The sequence below is a fragment of the Bos indicus x Bos taurus genome, chromosome 21 (assembly GCF_003369695.1).
Source record: "Bos indicus x Bos taurus breed Angus x Brahman F1 hybrid chromosome 21, Bos_hybrid_MaternalHap_v2.0, whole genome shotgun sequence".
Classification (NCBI taxonomy): Eukaryota; Metazoa; Chordata; class Mammalia; order Artiodactyla; family Bovidae; genus Bos; species Bos indicus x Bos taurus.
Genome location: NC_040096.1, coordinates 65667409 through 65674610, shown reverse-complemented (window position 1 = coordinate 65674610; position 7202 = coordinate 65667409). Strand labels below are relative to the sequence as shown.

The 7202-nt window shown below is 37.2% G+C and overlaps 1 non-coding gene across 1 annotated transcript; it reads right to left on the bottom strand.

Annotated features, from left to right (window-relative positions):
* Window positions 1-6496: 6496 nt before the first annotated feature.
* LOC113880192 lies at window positions 6497-6567 on the bottom strand. Its single transcript, XR_003507656.1, has one exon. It is a non-coding gene; the product is annotated as a small nucleolar RNA SNORD113/SNORD114 family (small nucleolar RNA).
* Window positions 6568-7202: the final 635 nt, after the last annotated feature.

Here is a 7202-nt window from a genome sequence, read left to right as displayed (position 1 = left end):
GTGTCCAACTCTGTGCGACCCCATAGACAGCAGCCCACTAGGCTCCTCTGTCCCTGGGATTCTCCGTGCAAGAATACTGGAGTGGGTTGCCATTTCCTTCTCCAGTGCATGAAAGTGAAAAGTGAAAGTGAAGTCGCTCAATGAGGGAAATGCAAATTAAAACAATGAAGTACCACTACACACCTATTAGAGCAGATATTTTGCAGTTTATTATGAAACTAAACATATTCTTACCATACTATCTAGAAATCACACTCCTTGGTATTTACCCCAAGGAGCTGAAATTTTATGTCCATACAGGAACCTCCACATGGATATTTATACCAGCTTTATTCATAATTGGCAAAACTTGGAAGCAGCCAACACATCCTTCAGTGGGTAAATGGATAAACAAACCGTTTTACATCAAAATAATGGAAGGTCATTCGCATGAAAAAGAAATGAGCTATCAAAGCCATAAACAGGCATGAAGGAGCCTCAAATTTAGTATGACTACATTTAAAAAGACAATATGAAATGGCTATGTACAGTATAATTCCAACATTACTACATGCTGAAGTTGCCAGGGGTTAAAGGGAGAGAAAAATGAAGCGACACAGAGGATTTTTAGGGCAGCGAAATATTCTGTATGATACCACAATGGCAGATACATGTCATTATATTGGGTTGGCCAAAAAGTTCCTTTAGGTTTTTCCATAAAATGGTACAGAGAAACAGAAGCTTTTTCACCAACCCAATATATTTGTCCAAAGCCACTGAATTTACAACCAAGAGTGAACCCTGAAGTTGACTATGGACTTTGGGTGAAAATGATGTGTCGGTGAAGCTTCACCAGTTGTAATACATGTACCCTTCTGGTGTGGGATGTTGATAATAGGAGAGGCGATACGCATGTAGAACCAGGGCGCCTATGGGAAATCCCTGTACATTTTGCGTAATTATGCCATGAACCTAAAACTGCTCTTAAAAAAATAAAGCCTTTCGGAAAAGGGAGCAACACGTAAAAAATAACAGCAGTGAAAAAATCTGCTCTTCATCAAATGCAACATTGACTCTTACATGAAATTGTCTTGTCTGTTTCTTACTCAAAAGTACAAGAGCTTTGATCTATTTAATTTTATTGGAACTCAGCACTTCCAAATGGTATTAGTCTTGTTCCTTATTTAATTATGTACTCTCATAATTGGTCCTCTCAGCGCCTTCCTTGTCTTCATTCATTTACATATTTTATTCACACACTGATTTACTTAAAATAAAATCTATACTCGAGAACCTCAACAGACCAAGAATAAGAACTGACACTTCACTTCTGCTATATGATCATGTCCCACAGAGTTAATGGGGTATTTTCTTTTTCTAATAGATCTTGGAGCTATAAAGCTTAGTAAAGTAAAATTCTCGATTCAGATACCCCAGGATACTCATCATTGGCCTAGGCTTGGCATTATACTCCTTCATTCATTTGCACCTGTATTGACTGAATCATTCATTGATTCACTAACAATAAGAAAAATCTCAAAATTAAGATTTCTGAAACTTCTAAGATCAACATACACATCTCAGTGTCACACATGCATTTATTAGCTTCCTCATTTCTTGGAAATTCTGTAGTCATGGCTGATCCATGCCTGCTCCCTTTCGTTTAATTTGTCCCACGTTAAATACAGTAGACTGAATGACCATGAACCACCCCACAACTTGAACCCTGACAATCCCAACCATCTTCCTATGTGCTCTCACTGAAGACTCAGTAGCCAAAGTCACCTGAGGAAATTTAAATTAGCTATGGTACAAAAGTAAAGTGGAACAGTTATCTACTCTAAAGAGGATGAAAATGTCCTCCATCTTCTTTTCTTTCACAGCCTAACTTAGGTTGAATTGGAGAAATCTAATTTATTTTTGTTCATAATACATTCCTATTACTGGCTGAGGCATTATTTTATTTTTCTGAAATAAGCATGAACCAAATCTAGAACTTCTACTATTACTTAGATCTGTTTTAGCACTCTGACCCACAGAAATGATGCCAAGATTTGCACCATTGGAGAATAATTAAGTCAAGTGTGGTGGATCCATTGTGTGGAGTTAATAGTGGATTTTAGAAAGAATCTGAGTCTATAATTTATATTTTTCAAGGAATATTAGTAAGCCTATATTGCTGCTGCTGCTGCTAAGTCACTTCAATCATGTCCAACTCTGTGTGACCCCATAGACAGCAGCCACCAGGCTCCCCTGTCCCTGGGATTCTCCAGGCAAGAACACTGGAGTGGGTTGCCATTTCCTTCTCCAATGCATGAAAGCCTATACTAGATCAATCATAAACTTTGATTCATGACACATTTTAATCAAAGGGCCAAGAATGGCTAGCATATTATTTATTGACTTATCTAGAACTCAACAGAAGAATATGAAATGGTGATTAAAAGAATCCCACAGTACACTCTCTCCCAACATGGTAAGAATCTATCAATGTATAAACTATAATGGAAAAGAATATATATGTGTATATATGTATATAGATAGATAGATATGTAACTGAATCACTGTGATGTACAGCAGAAATTAACACAATATTGTAAATCACCTATACCTTAATAAAACGCTTTTTAAAAAAGAATCTAGAGCATTCTTCCTAATAGTACATGTCACTTGTGCAGGATGGGATTCATTTAAACACTTCTTACATGGCACATTTTTACCAATAGTGTATGCTAGACCCTCTATTATATATTTCTTTATCCAGTCATTCTTTACTTATTCATTTACTCTTGTATGCATGAATAATTTAAACTTCAATTTACTTTTCCACAGAAAACACAGTATGATCTGTCCATGAACAGCTCAAATTGTAATACGATTAGATGCAACTATACACGTGAATCGGAGATAAAGTGGGAAGAGCCTAGCTGCTTTTTTTCTTCATCTGAATATCAATAAGGAACAAGAGGACAAGTGAGCCGCATGGTTTTGTAACACACCTTCCTCAGTGGCCCCTGTTTTACCTTGCTACTGCTACTGCTAAGTCGCTTCAGTCGTGTCCCACTCTGTGGGACCCCATAGACGGCAGCCCACCAGGCTCCCCCGTCCCTGGGATTCTCCAGGCAAGAACACTGGAGTGGGTTGCCGTTTCCTTCTCCAATGCATGAAACTGAAAAGTGAAAGTGAAGTCACTCAGTTGTGTCCGACTCTGCACGACCCCCTGGACTGCAGCCTACCAGGCTCCTCCGTCCATGGGATTTTCAAGGCAAGAGTACTGGAGTGGGTTACCATTGCCTTCTCCATCATTACTCCCAGACATAACCAATTAGATCATATCCTCTTATTTTCAATAAGCAGTCAGCACTTCTCAAATAATGCAGAACATTGATTTCCAGGTATTTATCTCTGTATGCTATTTATCCAAACAGATTTACATTGGAATTGAGCACTTTAGAAATGTATTAATAACAAAAATATATTAAACACTCATAATTGGACCACATATGGCTTTCCTTGTCTTCTATATAGATATACTTACTCATTCATTAATTCACTTATAGTAATACCATCCAGACCTATGAATATTAATAGCCTGAGAACAAAATCCTGAGCATTAACTTCTGTTCTACAGGCATTAACTAGGTCGTTGACCTCAGAGTTACAGGGTTTAACCAAATCATTTATTCACACACACCTCAGATATGCATTGGTTCAAACTTTGAACCTTTCCATTCATGCGTACCTTTGTTTACTGATTCCCCAAGTCACTAGTAATAATAAAGTCAACGTGTAAAATTCAAAAAACCCTAAAAACAACATCCTAGAATATTACTAAGGTCTACCTATAGGCTTATTTTTCATAAAACTAAGATGTTACGTCTTTTTGCAGCAGATCACAACATTATACAAAGAGATGACCAGTTTACTTGCTTCGTGTCAATCCCATATTTATACTTTATCTACTATGCCTGTCCTTCATTCCCTTAATTTTCCCATGTTTTAAAGATGGTACATATGGTAGCCAGCCTCCAAGACGGCACCCAAGGATTCCTGGCTCCTGGTACTCGGAGCCTTGCAGTCTCCTCCCATATTAAATCATGCCTGGCCTCTATACCCAACAGAATACTTGACAGGCTGCCAGTGTATGACCTCTGAATCTTAATTACACATACACTGAGCTTTCTGCCTCCCTTTCTCTTGTATTGATTGCTCTTGGGGAACTCAGTTGTCATGTTGTAAGGACACTCAACCAGTCCTGATGAGACGTCCCTGTATAAAGAAACTGTGGTCTCCCTGCCAAGGACCAGCACGAACTCTATAGCCTTCCGAGTGACTCATGGAGGCAGATCCTCTCGCCCAAGCTTTCACATATCTGCAATCCTACCTGACATCTTGACTGCAACCTCACAAAAGACCCTAAACCAAAACTGCCCACTAATCCTCTCTAGATTCCTGCCCCATAGAAAATGTGATGCATAACAAATATTTACTGTTGTTTTCAGTTGCTCAGTTGTAGGGTAATTTGTAACACAGTAAAAAAACTGATACAATACAATGATCAACCACCAAGTGTCATATCTCACAATGAGGACATTGATACTATATTCTCTCATCCTATCTACTCTCCTTTCAAGGAGTTATGACCTAGCTCTTTATCACTGATGCAAGGTTTAAATTAACCATGGTATAAAATAAAATAAAATATTAAAAACACTGAAGATGAATAAAAGTTCTCCATCATTTTTAATGGACCTCAGGTTACTCATAAAACTTGGTTAATTACCACTTTTGGCATTGCATGGCATCCTTTGGTCTTCCCCAGTGGCTCTGCAGTAAAGAATCTACCTATGATGCAGGAGACACAGGTTCAATCTCTGGTTCAGGAAGAGCCCCTGGAGGAGGAAATGGCAGCCACTCCAGTATTCTTGCTGGGAAAATCCCATGACAGAGGAGCTATAGTCCATAGGGTCACAGAGAGTCGGACACGTGGTCTTCTTTGATTTTATGTATTTAGCTCTTTTTCCTTCGACATAATGTCAGGATGAATGAATCTTCTTACCCAAGGACATGAATTTTGACCACTGTCGTCTACCAAAGGCTCTCGATAACTTGTGTGTGCTCAGTCACTTAGTCATGTCCGACTCTTTGCGACCCCTTGAACTGTAGCCTGCCAGGCTCCTCTGCCCATGGGAATTCCCAAGCAAGAATACTGGAGTGGGTTGCCATTCCCTTCTCCAGCAGATCTACCCGACCTGGGGATCAAACCCAGGTATCCTGCATTGCAAGCAGATTCTTTTCCATATGAGCTACAGGGAAGTTCCTCAATCCCCTACCCAAAGGTAAAAATTAAACTCTTAAGACTATTGAACAATTAAATCAGCTAGAGAGCTTTCTTTCTGTGATATAAGATGCACATTTTTATAAAGAATGGAATAGGATAAATTTAACTTTTTAAAACAAGCTGGAGTCACGAGGTACTAGATTAATCATAAACCTTGGATCCTATCACATTCTTATTATAGATTTTGTATATATTGACTTGTTTACTGCTTAATTTTTAATTAATACAGCAAATGCTGTTAAATCCAGCACCTAACACAAGAATAATTAATGTAACTGGTATTCTATCGATCTATGTACTCCCTAACCACACAGTTCACAGCCTCATTCATCTTTTTTAAAGGACCACATTCATGCATTGCTTAGAGTAGGCTGTGAAATATTGGTGTAATATTTACCTTAATTTTTCAATGACTTTTATTTTTTTCTTATCTAAATACTCCAAGAATAACTTGATAAGACAAGAATCCTTTTTTCATTGAAAATGGTTTATCATTACCTCTGTTTCATGACACCTGCTCCTCACGGACTCACCTACTACCTTCTTTTAAATCATTGACCAAAATATGAACTCATTCATTCATTTACTTTTAACAACACATTCAAAACGAATTCAAGCCAGGACCCTGAAAGAGAACACTGACTAACACCAGTATCTTTCCATACACTCATTCTCCACAGACAACTGGTTAGATCCTTTCTTGTTTCATTTTAAACAATAGACAGTAAACAGAGTGATTTGATCATATACACTAACGTATTCAATACTTATCTATGTTTGGCCTTTTTTCAATTAGGCACTTATTTAAACAATTCTTTTTAATGTGAATGGTTTGTTCCTTTTCTAAATAACCTAACAACTAACTACCCAACAGCAATCCAAAAGCAACACGGATTCTTGTAATAGCATATCTCCTCTATGGAAAACAGTTACATAAGACCTGATCTATTTAGGTTAGATTAGTACTTCAGGAAATAATATATTAATAATCCTTGCTCACTGCTGACTTGAATCACTGATCATCATTCATTTACACTTCATTTATTCTTGCATTGCTTTACTTAGGATACATTTCACAGACACTAAGAAATAAAGCTCAAAAAATGCATCTTTGATTACTCCTGACTTTTGCTGTAAGTCCCTTTTCCACTAAGGAAATAAGATTTCTTTTTTCTAATGAATCTCAAAGTTACAAAGCTTCATCAAAATCCTTGACTCACACATCTCAGATACTCATCATTAGTCTATATTGAACATCTTTTTCTTCCTTTTTTATGTATTGTTTATTCTTTTATATAATGATTCACTAATAATAATATAATCCATCCTCATGAATCAAAAACCCCAAGAACAACATCTTTGACTATCACTAATAACCATCTATATATGCCCACTTCCCACTGTGCCAAAAGACAACATTTTTTCAATATTCTTATATATTTGCTTTTTGCACATATAAATTAATCAGCACCCTTGCATCATATGAGTCCCATTAGTCCATTAGCTTGGCCTTTTTCATTTAAAGACAACGCAATGAACGACTTAGGGATGCATAATCTCACTCCACAACTAGACAATTTTGTCCATCTTCCAGTGTGCTCCTCTGTCAAAAAATGAACAGCCTAAATCTTTACCAATTGAGCAGTACTTGAAATGCACTGCCAAACTAAAACGCAAGGTAAAGCAGCCCTGGAAATGAAGAAAACACCTGCATCTTTTTTATTGAATTTTAAGAGACCTAAAAAATTAATCAATCATAATCCCCAATTCTGGCCCACGTTGGTGTTACTTGGTTTTATTTATTAATATATCCATTTATTACTTTGAAAATTTTAAGTGACGCCCATAAACTAACCTCTCAACCCAAGAACATAAACTCTGT